Source organism: Oryctolagus cuniculus, chromosome 10 (genome assembly GCF_051225735.1).
Source record: "Oryctolagus cuniculus isolate XC-2025 breed Fujian yellow rabbit chromosome 10, ASM5122573v1, whole genome shotgun sequence".
NCBI lineage: Eukaryota > Metazoa > Chordata > Mammalia > Lagomorpha > Leporidae > Oryctolagus > Oryctolagus cuniculus.
In genome coordinates this window covers 19,939,864-19,961,298 of record NC_142876.1, presented here as the reverse complement: position 1 = coordinate 19,961,298, position 21,435 = coordinate 19,939,864, and the positions used below count along the sequence as shown (strand labels likewise).

Here is a 21,435-nt window from a genome sequence, read left to right as displayed (position 1 = left end):
CTTTCTTGTGTGAAGAACCCCACGGTTTCCACGCCTCTTTTCTCCAGCGACAGATGGATCTTAGATACATAGCTTTCTCACAGTGGCATAGCAATCATTTTCTCTCAAAAGACTAGCTGGTACTGATTAAGGTGCAGTGCAAAACCTATCACAGTTTTTTTTTTTTTTTTTTTTTTTGACAGGCAGAATGGACAGTGAGAGAGAGAGACAGAGAGAAAGGTCTTCCTTTGCCGTTGGTTCACCCTCCAATGGCCGCCGCGCCCAGCGCGCTGCGGCCGGCGCACCACGCTGATCCGATGGCAGGAGCCAGGAGCCAGGTGCTTCTCCTGGTGTCCAGTGGGGTGCAGGGCCCAAGCACTTGGGCCATCCTCCACTGCACTCCCTGGCCACAGCAGAGAGCTGGCCCTATCACAGTTATTCTTAGCAGCCTTAGCAAGCTGGGCCCAGCTCTAACCCCAGGAAAGATGGACTTGTTGAAGTATCACTTCCTGATACTTTTTTTTCCTATGCCATTTTCTCTCTATGTCAGTATTCCCGCTGCCCTGACCAAGCAATTCTGTGGGATTTTTCCCTGCATAATCTTCATATCAATATGAAAGTAATGATGAGAAGAAAAGATGGGCTGCAAAATTTTCATCTTGTTTAATTTGCAATGTAATTGACCTTTAGAGCAATTAGGTCTGAATTTTACTATCCACCAGAATCACTTGGGGGGTCTTCTTCAAACGCAGGCTTTAGGGACCCAGACGTTGTAATTCAGTGGGTCCCACTTCAAGGCCGCAATCTGCATGTGTAACAAGTTCCTCAAGTGCAAGTGGCCAGGTGACTCACTACTTGAAGACGCTCACAGACAATCAACCCACTTTCCCACACTGTGTAACCGGTTTCCGCCCAGTATTTTTCCAGTCTGGCTCAGGCCAGAGTAAAAGGCTGTGATAGACTCACGCTCACTGTAGCGCCAGGAACGCAACGTCTTAACTTTAGACGACGTTTGCATTTTACAAAGAATGTCCACAGAGAGCAATTGTTTGCCTCAAAGCAATGAAACTCAAGGGTCAGTGTTAAGACGTCACCGCCAAAAATGAAAACTGGAGTGATGAGGAAGAGGATCTGTAAGAAGACATCTTCTTCAATATGCAAATGTATCCTTGTACTATTTAAATAAAGGAGACCTTGGATTACCTGGCTAGTGGAGTCTGCTCCTTAGACTTATTTATACAATGCCATCTCAAGTGTAGGCTTGATCTATTAACTTGCTTAGCCATGGGTGAAAATAAATTATATTATTAATTTCCACCCACTTATCTGCACTTCCTCCCTTAGATATGTGACCCTGGATGCATTTTATCTCCCAGAATCTCCTTTGGTAAATAAAAATAATTATAGCTCTTTCCTTGATTTGACTGAGAATCAAGTTACTTAGGCACTATTCCTAACACAGCACTTGTGTTGCAGTTGATTTCTCAACAATGTTGAGTGGATTCGTTTCTGAGATGAGGAGCGTGGTGGGGGCAAGAGGCGCGGAGTCACCACGCAGACCCTGGGAGTCAGGGGAAAGCAGGCCTGAGGCGAGCAGCCCGCAGACTCGTTTATTTGAGTTAGTACAACAGTTTATATAACCAAGACCAGCCAATCCAGTCAAGGGGCGGTCTATGCCCCAACCAATCACAGCCTGTTGCCAGGCAGTTTCCAAAGCCATCCAATCACAGCCTGTTGCCAGTCAGGCTCTTGTCGCCAGGCAGTTTCTGAAACCATCCAATCACAGCCTGCCGTCAGTCAGGCTCTGTTGTCATGTGGTTTCCTCTGTTGTCATGTGGTTTCCGAAGCCATGCAATCCACGGCCTGTTGCCAGACAGTTTCTGGTGTCAGTGGCCATCTTGGCATGACCTTTTCACCTCATTCCACCACACACTTGCTCTGTGACAAGAGCCAGTGGCGCTGTGAGTTAGGTCTGGGCAAGGTGGGCGGAGGGGACACTTCAGGAGGAAGGGGATTGCAGCCAAGGCTGCGTCACAGAAGTGGCTCTGAGGGGAGTTTTGACAGATGGAGGGGAACTTCGGAGAGGGATGTGGGGTGTGTAGATTCCTCTGATAGAAGCAGAGTTTGTGCAAAGGGGTAAGTGAAAGCTTGGCTTGCTAAAGAGAAATGCAAAAACCTCTTGGTGTTGATGTGGGCATGAGCGTATTAATTTCTACTCCAGGCTCTGGCCTCATACCTAGATGAGCGTTCTAAGTGCAGACACGTATAAGGTGCGCTTTGTGATAAAATTATTCAAAAGGTGAGAAAGTGAGCACACAGACATACACACACACTCCCACGCGACAGAGAAACAGCTGTCATGAGTAGGCCAGAAGATTGCCAGAAAGGAGGAGGGGTGGGGGAAGGAGGAGAGAAAAGGCACAGGAGCAGCAGCTGCGTAGTCTGCGGCAGAAGAGGGAGCCCCTTCCGGTTCTTGGCCTCCGGTATGAAGTAGGGAGTGGTGCCTCCAGGCGTGTAGTCATCCGGGAATTATATGGCACCTGCACACATTCCACATGGAGCTCAGTATCCGTATATCCTGGGCATTCCCCCACCCCCAGATGAAGCAGATACATACCAGGAAAGAGAGCATTTTGATTGACAGATAAGGTGATAGAATTATCTATGGGGCTTGCAAATTCCAACCAGGGAACCTAAAGCAATTGTCTATTGCACATTGGTGTGGCTGAAGTATCGCTAGCCAGAAGCAGCCACACTGGGTGGTCCTGTGGCCCACGACCTCTGCACTTACACAGGCAGCTTAATTATAAGGGCTCCATGCCATCCTCAAGTTCTTAGTTTTTAAGCAAGGGGTCCTACATTTCCATTTTGTAGTAGGCCCTGTAGATGGTGGAGCTGGTCTCAGGAGTAGGCCTGATGCATACTTCATCAGAAAATTCAGTAAGTGTTGGATTATAGGCAAGTTATGAATAGCAGGGGAAATACATGTATTTTTAGGAGGGAAATGCACATAAAAATTAATGTCAGTCCCAGAAGAAATCTTGAGTGTCTGTCTCCAACCTTAGAAGCCAGCAAGCCACACTTTCTGCCTTAGTTTTTTTTTTTTTTTTTAAGATTTATTTATTTATTTGAAAGGCAGAGTTACAGAGAGGCAGAGGCAGAGAGAGAAATCTTCCATCTGCTGGTTCATTCCCCATGTGGCCATAACAGCCAGAGCTCTGCTGATCCGAAACCAGGAGCCGGGAGCTTCTTCCAGGTCTCCCATGCAGGTGCAGAGGCCCAAGGACTCGGGCCATCTTCTATTGCTTTCCCAGCCATAGCAGAGAGCTGAAGTGGAGCATCCGGGACTCGAACAGGTGCCCATATGGGATGCTGGCACTGCAGGCAGCAGCTTTACCCACTACGCCACAGTGCCAGCCCCTCTGCCTTAGTTTTGTTAGCAGAGAAGGCTGCTCTGAGGATCTTGTCTTCACAAGCATTCAGACGCGAGACAGAGAGTAGTGATTTCAATGAAGAGAAACACACCCGGCAGACCAGGGGGGCGTCTCAGTAAAGAACTGACTGCCCGGTCTGTATTCAGACTCGAGTTTTTATGATCTTCCCCCTCCCTCTTCTGGGTAATTGCTGAGTGGAGGGCTCTCTGGGTGTGGAATTGGACCTAACACCCCTCTCGGTGCAGGGCGGAGAGATTCCCCTAAGCTGCCCCCAGGTAGGGGTTGTTGAGCGACAGAAACACTTTAGATGTATAATGGCTGGCCAGCTTCCAAGGCTTATTTCCTCGTTCCATCACGTTCTCATTTTATCAGCCCCTCTTACCCGTAGGCGAATGAATGTCTACCCGGCTACCTCGCAGTTAGACCTTTCTAACCATCCACATGAACACCCGTGCAGCATGTCACACATTGTCTCCTGTCGGGGGCTTTCACTCTTCCAGGGATGATTCCCCTCTGCAACCCTGTTGTGTCCTCTCCTACTAGAATTAATGACTGCTTCTAGAACATTCTCTTGATGTTTTTGTATATGTATGTATATGTCATAGTTTTCAGAAAAATGTCTAGAAATGGAATTGCTAGGTCAAACAAAAAGTACATTTTCCATTTTGCTAGAAGTCGTTAAACTATCCTTTAAAGAGTAGCACCAATTTACCTTCTTCCTGACAATATGAGATGCCATATGTGAAACTCTTGCAAAAGCAACCTATCAGAATTTTTTATTTGTCAACTTGGTAGATGGAATTGGTATTATTATATTGATTAATAGCATTTCTATTATTTAGAAAGAGTTCAAGTATCTTTTTGCCTGTTCATTTTCTTTTTTATATCTTTTTTTCTTTTATTTAATAAATATAAATTTTGAAAGTACAACTTTTGGATTATAGTGATTCCCCCCCCATAACCACCCTCCCACCGGCAACCATCCCATCTCCTACTCCCTCTCCCATCCCATTCTTTATTAAGATTCATTTTTAATTATCTTTATTGCCTGTTCATTTTCTTTGCCTTCCTCCTGTTGATGCTGGATTCTTTTTTATGAACTTGTGAGAAGACTTTATATAGTAAAGATAGAACCCCTTATCCTCATTATATTTACCGGTTGGTCATTTGCATTTTTATTATGTATTTATTTTATTTTCATTTACTTGAAAGAGTGACAAAAAAAAAAAAGACAGCGAGAGAGAGAGAAAGAGAGAGAGAGAGAAGAGAGATTGAGAGAGAGAAGAGAGATTGAGAGAGAGAGAGAGATCTTCCATACACTGTTTCCCTCTCCAAATGCTCACAACAGCCAGAGCTGGACTAGGCAAACTCCAAGACCCCAGAATTCTGTCTGGACTCCCACACGGGTGGCAGAGACCAAAGCACGTGACCCTGCTGCCTCTCAGGACGCATCAGCAGGACACTGAGTTGAAGCACATTTGCCAGGACTCAAGCCAGCACTGTGAGATGGCATGTGGGCCGCTTACCCTGCTGAGCCACGGCACCCACCTCGTTATGATATTTTCCATGAAGAAAATCTTAATTTATGTGTAGATGAATTTACCAATCATTTCTCGGAAACCTTCTGAGATTTTTCTAAATATAAAAACGTTCTCCCTTTCTCTCTGTCTCTCTCTCTCTAACTCTGCCTACCAAAAAAAAAGAAAAAAAAAAAAAAAGGCCGGCGCTGCTGCCCACTTGGCTAATCCTCTGCCTGCGGCGCCAGCACCCCAGGTTCTAGTCGCGGTTGGGGCACCGGATTCTGTCCCGGTTGCCCCTCTTCCAGTCCAGCTCTCTGCTATGGCCCGGGAAGGCAGTGTAGGATGGCTCAAGTGCTTGGGCCCTGCACCCCATGGGAGACCAGGAGAAGCACCTGGCTCCTGGCTTCTGATCAGCTCAGTGCACCGGCTGTGGCGACCATAAGGGGGGGTGAACCAACGGAAGGAAGACCTCTCTGTGTGTCTCTCTCTCTCTAAGTCTGCCTGTCGAAAAAAAAATGTTCTCCTGAATTCCCTTCCTGTATTTGTATGATTTCATTTTTTATTGTAATTTAAATCTGTTTTATACTTGGAATTTGTTTTGGGGTGATGTATGAGCTAAAGAAACAACATTTTCCACACATTATCTCAACACCTAACTGGTCAAAATCAAATTTTCCCCACTGATTCAAAATGCCACCCTCGTTATAATTTAAATTCTCATCTATTTTTGGGTCTCATTTATGGTTCTGTATTCTGTTCCATTGAACAGCCTATCCAGGTGCTGATGTGAAACCATTCTGTATTTATAGCTTTTATAACCTATTTTGATATTTCATGTAGCTGCTCCTTTCTCATTCTTGTTTTTTCAAAAACTCCTTGATTGTTACTTGTTTACTTTCCATATGAAATTTGTGATCATCTCCCCAAAGTCCCCCTGAATTTCAAAAAGATCTTCTTGGCTACAATATGAAGAATGAGAGTGCATGTGGGCAGATCATCAAGACAGTCCATTTCTGAGGTTGGTAAGGCAGTTGAAGGCAAGTTGGGCCAGGATCCAGGCCACAGAGATGGAAAGAAGATGGTGCCAAATGAGATATAGGAATAAACGTTAGTGGGAGTTGGTGCTGAATGTGATTTGGTACTTGAGGAACCATATATTTTTCTAGTTTTGCTTGGAGCAACTCTAAGAGTGAGTCTAGTTCTGTGAAGCTCCAGTCTACATCAGTCCAAGGTGCAAAGGTAGTTTTAGAGTTGCCATAAAAACCCAGGTCTTGGGGCCGGTGCTGTGGTGCAGTGGGTTAACACCCTGGCCTGAAGCACCAGCATCCCATATGGGCGCCAGTTCGAGACCTGGCTGCTCCTCTTCCAATCCAGCTCTCTGCTATGGCCTGGGAAAGCAGTAGAAGATAGCCCAAGTCCTTGGGCCCCTGCACACATGTGGGAGACCCAGAAGAAGCTCCTGGCTCCTGGCTTCAGATCGGCACAGCTCCAGCCATTGCGGCCAATTGGGAAGTGAACCAGCAGATGGAAGACCTCTCTCCCTCTGTCTGCCTCTCCTCTCTTTGTATCTCTGACTTTCAAATAAATATATAAGTCTTAAAAAAAAAAAAAAAAAACAGCTCTTCTTGGGAAAAGAATACCCCAAAATGGGTTTCTATACTCTGTGTCAGGAAAACAAAGCAACCTCTAGAGCATTCGACAGACGGGGAAAGTACTGACGATGACCCCAGGCCTGCGGCTCTCGACGGCAGGGTATATTTTGAGACCTTCTGTCACATTCCATTTGGGGCCTGGAAAGACAACCTGGTTGGCGGTTAGTGAAGTAAAAATATGATAATTCAAAAGGTTTCCTTTCTTCAGTTCCTCAAAAAGTTAAACAGAATTACCCTACAATTGAACCCTTCTACTGCTAACTATACACCACCACCCCCCCACCAAAGACTTGAAAACAGGACTCAAACAGATCCTTGTACGGCTATGTTCACCACAGCACTATTCACAGTCGCCAAAAGGTGGAAACAGCCCAAGAGTCCACCAACAGGTGATACACAAGCAAAGTGAGGTACATACGTACAATGGAACAGTGTTCAACCTTGAAAAGGAATGACTTGCTGATATATGCTACAGCATGGATGAACCCAGAAAACTCTGTGTTCAGTGAAATGAGCCAGACACAAAAGGACAAAATTGTATGACTTCTCTTCCATCAGAGGCACCTAGCATAGTAAAATTCGTAGAGACAGAAAGTGGAGTGACGCTTAACCTGAGATTCGGGGGAGAGAGGATAGGGCGTTCCGTGTAATGGGTGCAGTATTTCTGTTTGGGCTGCAGACAATGTTCCAAGAGGAGACGGTGCCAATAGTTCCTCCACCTTATGAACCTAATGCCACTGAATTATATACTTAAAAATCGTCACATGGTAAATTTTACGTTATACATTTTTTAAAGATTTATTTATTTATTTAAAAGGTAGAGTTACAGAGAGAGAGGGAGACCATGACAGAGAGATCTTCTATCCACTGGTTCACTCCCCAAATGACTTCAATGGCCAGGGCTAGGCTGAGGTGAAACCAGGGGACAGGCTTGCACACCCGCGGCAGGGGCCCAAGCACTTGGGCCATCTTCCTCTGCTCTCTGAGGCACATTAGAAGGGAGCTGGATGGAAGAAGAGCATCCAGCATTCAAACCGGCACCCATGGAAGATGCCAGTGTCACAGGCAGCTTTATCCACTGTGCTACAACACCAGCCCCTACACACGAAATCTTTAAAAAGTCATGGAAAAGTATATTATTAAAAAAAAACTACATACGGATTTCATCAATAAACTTATCTTTTAATTTGATTTTCTACAAATTTTTTAACCATGTAGTATGTATTTTATCAGAATAAAAAAGGAGTTTTTAATGAAACAATAGATCCTTTTTAAAATTTTATTATTTATTTGATAGATAGAGTTACAGACAGTGAGAAGGAGAGACAGAGAGAAAGGTCTTCCATCCGCTGGTTCACTCCCCAAATGGCTGCAATGGCCAGAGCTGGGCTGATCTGAAGCCAGGAGCCAGGAACTTCTTCCAGGTCTCCCAAGCACTTGGATCATCTTCCACTGCTTTCCCAGGCCATAGCAGAGAGCTGGATCGGAAGAACAGCAGCTGGGATTAGAACCGGTGCCCATATGGGATGCCAGCACCACAGACAGAGGATTAACCTACTGCGTGCGCCACAGCGCCGGCCCGGAAAGAACAGATCTTGATAGAAGCACCTCTGTCACCACTGGAGCAACCTGTGATCATGTGGCTGTGTTTACAAATCTTGTTAGCTCTCTGAGACCTTTGTATCATGGAGCAGGCAACATACTCTCACCCAAAACAATGCAAAATATTTTGGGAAACAAACTGTAGAGTTTGCATCTCCGGAAATCCCCTCCCAAGTGGCTAGCCACAAAGGGAGGAAACATAACAGAGTGAAACCAAAAGCTTATAGTCAAAGCTTAGAGTTCATTTATTTCATTCTTGATAGGTAAACTCAGTACCACCCTGCATTCAGAAATGATAGGATTGGAGTGCTTAAGATTTCTTTGCCCCCTAGTCTTCGCTCCATAGTCCACAGGTGGTATCGTTCCCAAATGTTTGACGCAAATAGGTTTGAAGCATTCAATTAAACAGAAGCTATTTAAAGCTCAATGTTAAGTCAACAGAATTAGGCAGTATGCACTGAAGAGCCCAGAAGACAGCTAGTGGTGAAACTAAATTATTGCCAGTCAAACTAATAATGACGAATGACCACTGGGCTACAAAGCAGTGAGCTGCCAACGTTACTTCCATGCAAAAAAGCAAACCAAAATAATTGTTCCAGGAATCTACCATGCATGATCAAACAATCCATAAGATAAAAAAAGAAAGCATAATTCATTAACACCATGCAAATTTGGGGAGGTAAACAATTTGCAGTGATAAAATTCTTTGGCAAGGTTCAGACAAAAAAGCAAATACTTCTAAATACACAATTATCACAGGATTAAAGAATGTGCTAAGATTCAGATATTGGCTTGATGAAGGGTGGGTAGGAATAAAGTGAAATGTTTATTAAGAGAGGAAGGCCATAGTCCTTCCAGGAGGTATGTTTTCATATAATGAAGATGTGTGTGCTTTAAAATGTATGGGTTTGGAAAAACACCAAGTTAAAAAGATACAATTATGCACTGCCTAATGACATTTTGAACAATAACAGGCCACATATATGGGGGGGGGGGCTTCAAAAGGTTCACAGAAAAATAAAATTAAAGATATAAACTTTATTTCTCATCATAAGCTCCATCAAGTTCAAGACACTTTTGTAAGCCATGATACTGTTATAGAATGATGAAGGCGATCTTGATTCCCTTCTCACATCAAAGATTTTCCACGTGGACAGGGACAATGAGTAAGGCAAAATTTATTTAAGTGAGAAACCTCCTGCTACAACAGTCAGGAGGAGGGTTCCAAGAATTACCCAGGAAACTTGCCAGTGCTGGGTCTTTTATTCACAAAGTAGCTACCCAGATTTAGCCAATCAGGGGAGAAGCAGAGTAGCAGCTAACAACCAATCAGAAGGCCAGAATAACAACCAATCAAAAGACTAGAATAACAACCAATCAGAGGCAAGGACAAAACTCATCAGAGGACTGGAATTGTAATTCTCTCTAGCCTGCTTGCACGATAAAACTAAAAACCAATCAGAGGGGTAGGGATTGGTAACCTTGTCTAGTTTAGGATTATTATAATTATAGTTATTATTATTCTCAGGATAAAAAGCTAAATGTTGCTCAGTCAGTCTCTGGGAGGAGGCAAGCACTTTCTACACTCTTAAAGGGGTTCTGCCCCTTTTTCTCATTCAGACAGGGACCTGACCTAACTGCCTATTAACCCATCCTACTCCTCACAATGTCAGCCATTTTTTCCACCCTTAAAGAATGGAGGGTCCTGAGAATTTATTCATGTCAATGTAGTGTTTTTTACATTAACAGAACATGTATTCCCTTTAAAGATTTTTAACTATGATGAACATAAAGAAGTCAGGAGGAGCCGAATCAGGATCCCTAAGGATCTATTCCTATGGGAATAGAAACTCTCATGAAATTGCCCTTGTGAGCTGAGAGGGAGGAACAGAGCATTGTCAGGGTAGAGAAGGACTCTCTGGTGAAGCCTTACTGGGCGTTTCTCTGCTAAGGCTTTGACTGCCTCAGAACACTCGCAGAATATGTAGATGTTATTGTTCTTTGGCCCTCCAGTCGATAAGCAAAATGCTTTAAGTATCCCAAAATACTTGTGTGACCTTTGCTTTCAACCAGTCTGCTCTTGCATTCACTGGACCACTTCTGCCTCTGGTAGCCAGTGTTTTGATCATGCTTTGTCTTCAGGATTGTGTTGGTAAAGCCATGTTTCATCTCTGGTTGCAATTTGTCAAAGAAACACTTCAGGATTTGTTGACATTTTCACTGAAAGCTCAGCTCTTAGGTGTAGCTGATAGGGCCACAAGTTTTGGCACCCATCCAGCAGAAAGTTTTCTCTACTTTTTCATCCAGAATTGTGTTAGCTGAACCAGTTATGTTTGTGATGTTTATGGTTTATTGTTTCTGCTGTTCCTCATTTTTCTTAAAATATTTATTTATTTATTTATTTGAACGTCAGAGTTACACAGATAGAGAAGGAGAGGCAGAGAGAGAGAAAGGTCTTCCATCCGCTGGTTCACTCCCTAGATGGCCACAATGGCTGGAGCTGTGCTGATCCGAAGCCAGGAGCCAAGAGCCTCTTCTGGGTCTCCCACGTCGGTGCAAGGGCCCAAGGACTTGGGCCATCTTCCACTGCTTTCCAAGGCCACAGCAGAGAGCTGGATCGGAAGTGGAACAGCCAGGACTCAAACTAGTGCCCATATGGGATGCCAGCACTGCAGGCGGCAGCTTTACCAGCAACACCACAGCAACGACCCCACTGTTCCTCATATGTTCTCTTCAGTTAGGGTATGGACAAGATTAGATTTTCCTCTCAAATTGATATGGATGATCTGCTACTGTGGACTTCATTTTCAACATCATCTTTCCCTTTCTTAAAACAAGTTATCCATTTGTAGACTTCTTAGGATATTATCCCCATAATTTTTTTGTGTGAAATATCAATAATTCACCATTATTCCACCCAAGTTTCATTGCAAAGTTGATATTTGTTGTTAGTTCAATTTTAGCAGAATTGTGTTGCTTTGATAGGGGCTGTTTTTTTTGTTTTGTTTTGTTTTGTTTTGTTTTTTGACAGGCAGAGTGGACAGTGAGAGAGAGAGACAGAGAGAAAGGTCTTCCTTTGCAGTTGGTTCACCCTCCAATGGCAGCCGCGGTCGGCGCACTGCGGCCAGCGCACCACGCTGATCTGATGGCAGGAGCCAGGTACTTACCCTGGTCTGCCATGGGGTGCAGGGCCCAAGCACTTGGGCCATCCTCCACTGCACTCCCTGGCCACAGGAGAGAGCTGGCCTGGAAGAGGGGCAACCAGGACAGAATCTGGCGCCCCGACCGGGACTAGAACCCGGTGTGCCGGCGCCGCAAGGCGGAGGATTAACCTAGTGAGCCGCGGCGCCAGCCAGGGGCTGTTTTCAAACTGATGTCATGGGACCAGCACTATGACAGAGAGTATTAAGCTACCGCCTGTAGTGCTGGAATCTCATATGGGCAGGGGTTCAAGTCCTGGCTGCTCCAGTTCCAATCCAACTCCCTGCTAATGTGCCTGGGAAAGTAGTGGAAGATGGTCCAAGTCCTTGGGCCTCTGCACCCACATGGGAGACCCAGAAGGAGCTCCTGGATCCTCTCTTCTGGTTTTGGATCTGCCCAGCTCCAACTGTTGTGGCCATTTGGGGAGTGAACTAGTGGATACAAGAGCTCTCTCTCTCTCTCTCTCTTTCTGTAACTCTGCCTTTCAAATAAATAAATGCATCTTTAAAAACAAAAAAACTGGTCGGCGCCGCGGCTCACTAGGCTAATCCTCCGCCTGCGGCACCGGCACACTGGGTTCTAGTCCCAGTTGGGGCACCGGATTCTGTCCCGGTTGCTCCTCTTCCACTCCAGCTTTCTGCTGTGGCCCAGGAAGGCAGTGGAGGATGGCCCAAGTGCTTGGGCTCTGCACCCCATGGGACACCAGGAGGAAGCACCTGGCTCCTGGCTTTGGATTGGCACCGTGCACCGGCCGTAGCAGCCATTTGGGGGGTGAACCAATGGAAGGAAGACCTTTCTTTCTCTCTCTCACTGTCTAACTCTGCCTGTCAAAAAAGAAAAAAAAAAAAAAAAACCTGATGTCATATCCTTCTTAGTGCCTCAAATTAGATCCTGTTCAGGCATGCTGTAATATGTTACCATGGGTTTATTTTGGTACAAAAAAATTGAAATCCATGCATAGTTTTACATAATATGCATTTCCCATGACCTTTTTGGAAACCCCTTCATAGAATGGCATATACCATGTGGCTTAGGAGTGTAGTAAACCATTCCACCCAAGTTTGTATACTTTTTACTCTGTGATGCTCACACAATGACAAACTCTCCTAATGATGCACAGCTCAGAGTGTATCCTGTTGTTAAGCGTTAAATCACTTTAAACACATCATGATATTGAAATGGAATTTTCAGTTGAGATGCCTGAAATAGACACCACATTCTAAATCACAGGCTCAAGTCCCAAAGGGCTCTACCCTTCTCTATTTCATTTTGCTTTTTTCAGACAATTTCTGGAATGATGTTGGTCCGTATGTGAGATGCTCATCACTTCTACCACGTAACTCTTAAGCTTCTCCCCACCCTCTACTCCTTTGACTCGTGTTACTAGTCTTACAATCAGACCCCAAACCAGACTATGCTGTGCTCCGCTATGGAGTGAACCTTGCATTATCAAGTGATCAAGTCCTGGTTAAAGGAAGGGGGCAAAGGTCAGCCCTTGACTCCCATGTTCCTGCCCCCCGCCAGCTCTGTCTCGGCCTCCTGTCTGGGTTTGGGTCCCCCTCTGCTGAGACCCACCCTGGGCTCCTACCCATACTGGAGTGTGACAGCATTATCTCTACATTTGTTAAGTCTGTGAGCTCTGCCCTTCAAAGCTTCAGGGAGATAAATTTAGACATAAAACAGGAAGTAATTCTCTGGGTGACAGAGAATATTCTAAGAGAAGTCATGCCCCAAAACACATCAGTGCTGAAGAGTGGGGAGTAGTTCTCAAACACCGGCGTGGATCAGACCACTTGGAGGCTCATGAACTCACACACTGTTGAGTCCACTCCCAGAGCTTCTGACTCAATCTGGGAGAGGGCCTGTTGGATAGGGCCAGCTGGGTAGACAGCTGTTGGTTCCAGTTGAAAACCACTGTGGTAGAAGGAGAAAGACAGAGAGAGACAGAGAGACAGAGAGACAGAGAGAGAGAGAGAGAGAGAGAGAGAGAGAGAGAGATGAGAGAGAGAAAGAAAGAAAGAAAGAAAGAAAGAAAGAAAGGAAGGAAGGAAGGAAGGAAGGAAGGAAGGAAGGAAGGAAGGAAGGAAGAAAGAAAGAAAGATGAAAGAGAGAAAGAAAATCCCTCAAGGTCACAGGGCTCTGTCTGAAATTGAAGGTGCTGGCCTTGGTCAGCTAAGGTGCTGTCTAGGGTGACATTCTATGACTGTAGTGTTCAACTGCTGACTAAATATGTACTTGTGTCAAGCTACTCTTTTTTTTTTTTTTTGTAAAGATTTATTTTATTTATTTGAAAGACAGAGTTACAAAGAGAGGTAGAGACAGAGAGAGAGGACTTCCATCCGCTGGTTCACTCCCCAGTTGGCCGCAGCGACTGGAGCTGCGCCGATCTGAAGCCAGGTGCTTCCTCCAGGTCTCCCACGCGGGTGCAGGGGCCCAAGGACTTGGGCCATCCTCTGCTGCTTTCCCAGGCCACAGGAGAGAGCTGGATTGGAAGTGGAACTGACTGAACTACAACAGGTGCCCATCTGGGATGCCGGCGCTTCAGGCTGGGGCGTTAACCTGCTACGCCACAGCGCCGGCCCCATGTCAAGCTACTTATTTAATTACCATTAAAAAATTTCTGTCAGCTTACTTTATGGTGACAATAAAAAAATTCCAGAAGCTTCAGAACACTGATCTATGTACAATAAAACATCATTAAATAGAACTCATTAAAATCACTTACTGAAGAACTTACATTATAGAATATTTTTTTAAAAAAAATTATTTGAAAGAGTTACAGAGAAAGAGGTAGTAACAGAAAAAGAGATCTTCCATCTGCTGGTTCACCCCCAAATGGCCACAACAGCTAGAGCTGGGCAGATCTGAAGCCAGGAGCCAGGAGCCAGGAGCCAGGAGCTTCTTTTGGGTCTCCCACATGGGTACAGGGACCCAAGGACTTGGGTCATCTTCCACTGCTTTCCCAGGCCATAGCAGAGAGCAGGATCAGAAGTGGAGCAACCAGGTCTCAAACCAGCACCCATATGGGATGCTGGCACTGCAGGCAGCAGCTTTACCCACTATACCACAATGCCAGCCCTTAAATGTCCTTTTAATTTCAACTAAACTCCAAAGTAAGTGTTTCAAAACAAAGCTTTCCGTGATGTTGTTTTGCAGAACAAATTTAAATAATTAATATCATATGAGGATTATTTAACAATTAATGTGTAAGTGCTGTAGGTATGCTTTAAGCAGGTGGTTTAACCTCCTTTCCTGCAGCAAATCACCTTACTCAAATTTTAATTTAGTACTATGTCCATCCTCCTGAAATCGCTATGCTTGTGTTCAACACCTAATTTTAGGCATATAACTAATATGTTATGATTTAAACTGCCAGGTACTTAAACGTTATTCCTCTCCCTTATATCAATGTGTGCGTATGTTACTTCGCTTTGTAAGTGTCCCGCTGCCCTCCATCTGCTGTGGTCAGTGTCCACAGAGATCATGGATCTAGGGTCATTGTCCAGGGTTAGTCTCTGATCATGTATTCTCTGCCCTCGAAGGCCTACTGCCCTTCCAACCCTGTCACACTTCCAGGGTACAATTTAAGCTCCTACTTTTTCTCGTGGGCCTTTGTCAGCCTCTGTGACTTCCTTTGGCTTCTCCTTTCTCTAAAGTCCCTCACCCCGGAGGACAGAAGACTGGAAGGGAGCTTTGAAAGCTCTAGGCCACACCCTAACCTGACCCACCAAATGCATCCACCAAGTACTCTGCCATGAACTCCCACACTCTGAAAGGACAACCTTGCTGATCGATCGGGGGGTTTGAATCCATTCTTAGCACAAAACACCTTGCAATTTACACTTTTGTGCTTTATAAATTACCCAGTCTCTCAGGGGTTGGCGCTGTGGTGCAGTGGGTTAAAGCCCTGGCCTAAAGCACCCGCATCCCATATGGGTGCCAGTTCTAGTCCTGGCTTCTCCTCTTCCGATCCAGCTCTCTGCTATGGCCTGGGAAAGCAGTAGAAGATGGCCCAAGTCCTTGGACCCTGCACCCACATGGGAGACTCGGAAGAAGCTCCTGGCTCCTGGCTTCAGATCAGCGCAGCTCTTACCATTGCCGCCATCTTGAGAGTGAACCAGCAGATGGAAGACCTCTCTCTTTATCTCTGCTTCTTCTTCACTCTCTGTGAAACTTTGGCTTTCCAATAAATAAATCTTTTTTAAAAATAAATAAATAAATTACCCAGTCTCTAGTATTCTGCTGAAAAAAAAAAAAAAGGAAAAGAGATGAAGATAATGGGCTTCTACCTTGATGGAACAGACTAATGAGGAACCACTGCTCTACCCCAAGGGCTGGGCCCATCTGCTCTGTCTGGACGTCCTCTCTTCCAGGTGCTGCCCTGGTCTCACATTGCCCTTCAGCTGCTTTTCTAAACCCCCACCCTGCCCTTGTCTAGCTGGCCTTGGTTCCAAGGCTGGACTAGGGTTCCCCCACACAAGGTGGCAAGAGTATAACTCAACCTAATAAGCAGACCAACTGGCATCCATACAGAGGAACAGAAATATAAACACCAAGGATGACAAAAGTGGCAGAAGGCGAGCTGAACTAAATCAGGGTTTGTGAGGGGCTGGGCTTTGTCTACCACCTCAGTGACCTTCCAACGGTGAACTGGCTCGTTTTTCATGCACCAGCTCTATGATCCACTTTGTGCTGCTATAACAGAAGACGAGAGACCAGGTGCTTTATAAACAACACAAGTTTATTTGGTTCACGGTTCTTGCTGTGGTTTGTCATTGGTTTGGGTGTCTCTGGAAGGTCCGTGTATTAAAAGCTTGGTCCCCAGGGTGGCACTGTTGGGAAGTGGTGGAAACTTTAAGAGGTGTGGCCTACTGCGTGGTCCTTACATCACGGGGCATGTGCCCTTAAAAAGTATTCTCATGGGACCTCTTGAGCTCTCCCAGGAGGGCTGTTGTAAAAGTCTGAGCCTGAGTCCACCCACTCTCTCTGCTTCGTGGCTCTCTGCATGACCTTTCCTCCAAGTGCATCCCTCCAGCCATCCTGGGAGCTCCGCCAGGGTCTGCATCAAGCCATCTGGGCTTCCAGCCTGCAGGACTGTGAGCTGAATAAACCCCTCTTGCTCTCACAGGTTGTCCTCAGGCCTGTCGTTGGAGTAGTGAAAAAGCTGACATAGAGCCCCAGAGGCTGGGAAGTCCAAGGTCAAGAGGCCGCATCTGGTGAGTGCCTTTGTGGGGCACCTTGGGCCTATGGACCTTAATTTTTATGTCATGTTATTGTCCTCACAGAGATAAGAATTCAAGGCAGAGGCATAAGTAAGGTGCACAAGTGAGAGCAGGATTTATTTAAAGGTGAGACAGTGAGTATACACTCACACAGGCATGTAGGACACCCCCTGTGGATACCTGGCACACGTGGTCCACACAGCTGCCTATGAGGAGAGAGAGTCGGAGGAGGCCAGAGAAGGACCCACAGGCATGGTCCAGAAGCCCAGATCAAAACACGGGCTGCTCCCTGTATCAGTGTCTTTTATGAGATGGGGAGTGGTGCCCTAACTGAATATACAAGGAAGGTAGAGTTTACAGTGTGTGTCATGCTTTCTGGGAGTTTCACGTCGCCTCCACGTGGAGTTCAACTTCCACGTGGCCTTCATGGCATCTCCTCCTTCCTGGTCCAGGATGAGATACAGGTGCATCATGAGAAACTGGGTGTCCCGGATTGACAGGTGGTGGATTGACAGGTGGTGGGGCTAGTTACAATGAAGAACTGGCAGAAATTGTGAGAAAATATTCTAACTCAGCTATTCCTGCCTAATCTTCCTGCTTAATTCCCCCATCTCAAAACATGGTGGAAGACATCACCTATTGACAGAGCATGGGAAAGAGAAGGAGCAGAGGCTGAACTCACCCTTTGATCAGAAACCCACCCCCATGAAAATGCCCTCATGCGATAATCACTGCTCCAAGCTTCCTCCTCCCTGCACTGTTGATCTGGGGATTAGGTTTCTAACATAAGAATTTTGAGAGACACATCCAAACCACACAATCGCCTTGATTAGCACACTCCCAACAGCCCAGTTCTTTGTAACCCTGGCTGGACAGGTTAGCTCTGAGCCCTTACTGGGCACAGAGAATTCAGATGGGGATTAAAGATGGGGGGTGGGGTGGGCAAGGGAGAATTACCTATGTTAGAAGCCAATAGGAGCTGGGTTCCTGGAAGAATAAAAGCCCTTCCCCCAGTGGTAAACCTAATATATTGAACTGCACTTCATTTCTCCTAGGCCCTCTTGTCTCCTTTGCTTCTCCCATTTTTAACATTCAGTCTCCAGGAAGAGCCTCTTGACTGCCATCAGAAGCTCACCCCCACCACGCCCTTGACTCCATCACCAATGTAAATGAGTACTTGTCCTCCAAAGGTGAAGTGCAAGAGGTCACTGGCACTCTGGAGAGATCTGGTGTTTGGATCAGAGGCTCTTAACCTTTTTTTTTTTTTTTTTTTTTTTTTTTTTTTTGGACAGGCAGAGTTAGGCAGTGAGAGACAGAGAGAAAGGTATTCCTTCCTTTGGTTCACTCCCCAAATGGCCGCCACAGCCGGCACTGTGCCGATCCGAAGCCAGGAGCCAGGTGCTTCCTCCTGGTCTCCCATGCAGGTGCAGGGCCCAAGCACTTGGGCCATCCTCCACTGCCCTCCCGGGCCACAGCAGAGAGCTGGACTGGAAGAGGGGCAACCGGGACAGAATCCGGCGCCCAGACCGGGACTAGAACCCTGGGTGCCGGCGCCACAGGTGGAGGATTATCCTAGTGAGCCACAGCACCGGCCATCTTAACCTTGACTATAAGAATCAACTGAGATATTCGAAAAAAAAAATTCCAATGACCATGCAACACCCCCAAACCAATGAAATAAGAATGTGGGATATACAGCCAAGACATTGGTGTATTTTAAACTGCTGAGATAACTAATATGCAGTCAAGGCTGAGCCCCACTGCCCTGGAGATTATGCGGCCCTTCAGAGCATGGCTGCACATTAGATTCACCTGAGTGACTTTAAAAACCACCATTGCCTGTGCCCTACCCCAGACCAATTACAATCAGTCCCTGGGGATTGCAGCCCAGGTGCCAGTACAGTTTTTTTCTTTCAGATGATTCTTTATATGTATGGTTAACTATATATAACATAAAACGTACTAGTTTGACCATTATTTTTAAGGGTACAAAGTCATTGCATTAAGCATATTGACAATATTCTATCACTGTCACCACTGTCCACTCCCAGGATTTCTTCATCATCCCAAATGGAGGCTGTTTCCCTTAAACAATAATGCCTCATTCTCTCCTCCCCTTGCCCCTGGCACTGACCATTCTATTTCCTGTCTCTATGAATTTGACTACTCCAGGTGCCTCATCTAAAAGAAGTCATCCAATACCTAATCTTCTGTGTCTGACTGATGTCGCTTAGCACACTGTTTCCTAGGTTGATCCATGTAGCATGTATTAGAATGTAACTCCGTTGTAAAGGCTGGATATTGGATATTTACCACAGTTTGTTTATCCATCATCTGTTGAAGGGCATTTTAGCTGTTTCCATCTTTTTGGGCTGTTGTTGAGTAGCGCTGCTAAAAACAAGGATGTACAAGAATCTGTTTGAGTCCCTGCTTTTGATTCTTTTGGGTATACACCCAGCAGTGGGCTTGTTGCACTGTCTGGTAATACTAGGTATTTGTGGGGAACTTCTGTATCCTTGTGTTAATCAGGTGTGCAGCCAAGGATGACAAACACTGGTATGGCTGGCTTGCCCCCTAAAACCCAAAACAGTCCTAATTGGTGGTTGAATTAATTTCTTCATTTTTTTTTTATTTTTTGACAGGCAGAGTGGACAGTGAGAGAGAGAGACAGAGAGAAAGGTCTTCCTTTGCCGTTGGTTCACCCTCCAATGGCCGCCGAGGCCGGCACGCTGCAGCTGGCGCACTGCGCTGATCCGATGGTAGGAGCCAGGTACTTCTCCTGGTCTCCCATGGGGTGCAGGGCCCAAGCACTTGGCCCATCCTCCACTGCACTCCCTGGCCACAGCAGAGAGCTGGCCTGGAAGAGGGGCAACCGGGACAAAATCTGGCGCCCCGACCAGGACTAGAACCCAGTGTGCTGGCGCTGCAAGGTGGAGGATTAGCCTAGTGAGCCGCGGCACTGGCCCGAATTAATTTCTTCATAACATTGCTTGTAGCTCAATGCACTTATTATTGCCACAAATTCAAAAAAAAAGTGTTCAGTGGATTAATGCAGTTATTACCTTGTAGAAAATCCCAACATAGTGTCTCGTGTTCATGAGAAATAGCACAGCAATGGTAGCTCCTTCCTGCAGTTGAAATGTGTCCCTTGGGATTATCTAAACCTCAAAGTTCCTGAATTATTTGCCTTGTGGATAATAAATTAGACCTGACTTAAGACTTCCTATCGTAATTTCATGTCTGTTGAAATGCCTGTAATTATTCCTGCCATAATACTAGTGCCCAGATGAGTTTCCTTACACAGAAAGGGCAAGGTAGCAATACGCACACGTGCATGTCTTCCATCTCATAAACCATTGCTGCACTATCCTTGTCTGTCAGGGCTGGAAACTTCCACTTGGAAATAACTGCAAGGATTCTTTCCCAGGTGATAACGTACTCTTCCTCCTCAGCCGTGTCTACCCTGAGACATCAACTGCCTTTGGAATTCTCTATCGCCCTTTCTGCAGACTGAAACTTTTCTTCCAAATGTACAACTTCTGTTTGACACAGTACCTGATTGGGATGCTCTACACAGAGACAGCAATCAATAGTGAGCAATAGAAATATGCAGACACAGTCTCCTTACAGAGGTTCTTCAATCACACAACGAACAAGTCCGTAAACATGTACACACGTATCAACACGTGAAATACGGTATCTTCACCTGTTTTGTACTGCTAGGACAAAACACCTGAGGATTGGTACTTGTTAAAGAAAAGCAGGTGTACTTAGCCCACAGTTCTGGAGGCCTGATGCTGATGACAGCATGGCAGATGCATCACAATGCAGAAGCAATGTGAGAACAGTGAGCAGTGCCCGTGCAAGGGGGATTATGGGGAACACCAGGCTTGCTTCCAATGACAAGCCCCGTCTGCTGAGCACAAGTCTAGTCCCATGAGAGCTAACTCTTAAGAAACAGCGTAAATCCTTCCTGGTGGTGGTGTCCCATGGAGCCGGTCACCTTCCATAGGGCCCCACCTCTTGCAGAGCCGCCACCTCCCGATGTGACGGCATTGGGGATCAAGCTTCCAGCACACGATCTTCCGGAAGACAAACCAAATGTACCATGGCTTGGACATGATTTGGCTCCCAAACTCATACTGCACTTTAAGCTAATGTTTAATTAGTTGTAAATTAATGTTACTGAGAAGATGGTAACTTAATACAGTTATGGTGTTTAGGAGGTGAACCTAGCCAAAGGCCCTCAGGCCACTGAGAGTGTACCCTTGAAAAGTAGTTCTCCCAAAAGGATGGGTTATAAAAGCTGAGTTGAATGGCCGGCACTGTGGTGCAGCAGGTTAAGTTGACAGGTGTAGTGCCGGTATCCCATATAGGAGCTGGTTCAAGTCCTGGCTGCTCCACTTCCAATCCAGCTCCCCAGTAATGCACCTGGGAAAGCATCGAGGCTGGCCCAAGTCCTTGGGCCCCTGCATCCATGTGGGAGACCTGGAAGAAGCTCCTGGCTTCAGCCTGGGCCAGCCCCAACCGTTTTGACCATTTAGGGAGTGAACCAGTGGATGGAAGGTCTCTCTCTGTCTCTGTAACTTTTTCAAATAAATAAGTAAATCTCACCAAAAAATAAATAAATGAACAAAGTAGTGGAGTTGGGCCCAACCATGCTGTCTACTTCCTGGCCTGCCACGCCATCCTTCCGGGATTTATGTTCCTCCGTTGCCATCAGGCACCCTCACCAGAAGCCCAACCAGTGGAGCTGCCTGATCTTGGACTTGAACCTCTAAAACTTTGAGCTGAATAAACCTTTTCTCATTATAAAATTAGTTAC

The 21,435-nt window shown here is 45.9% G+C and overlaps 2 long non-coding RNA genes across 5 annotated transcripts in view; one reads left to right on the top strand and one right to left on the bottom strand.

The window, feature by feature from the left end:
• LOC127492375 (uncharacterized) overlaps window positions 1–1,189 on the top strand; it is a 65,204-nt gene extending 64,015 nt beyond the window's left edge. For 2 of the 4 annotated variants that reach the window (XR_016213965.1, XR_016213960.1), the window contains exon 5: window positions 187–1,189. This is a non-coding gene — a long non-coding RNA (uncharacterized LOC127492375). Of the gene's footprint in view, window positions 1–182 lie in introns of all 4 variants that reach the window. The other 2 variants (XR_016213961.1, XR_016213958.1) reach the window with 1 other exon arrangement.
• A 6,661-nt stretch (window positions 1,190–7,850) lies between these two features.
• On the bottom strand, window positions 7,851–8,301 carry LOC149123701 (uncharacterized). Its single transcript, XR_016213966.1, has 2 exons — window positions 8,144–8,301; window positions 7,851–8,063 (listed from the first exon to the last, which is right to left on the bottom strand). It is a non-coding gene; the product is annotated as an uncharacterized LOC149123701 (long non-coding RNA).
• Between the last annotated feature and the right edge of the window lie 13,134 nt (window positions 8,302–21,435).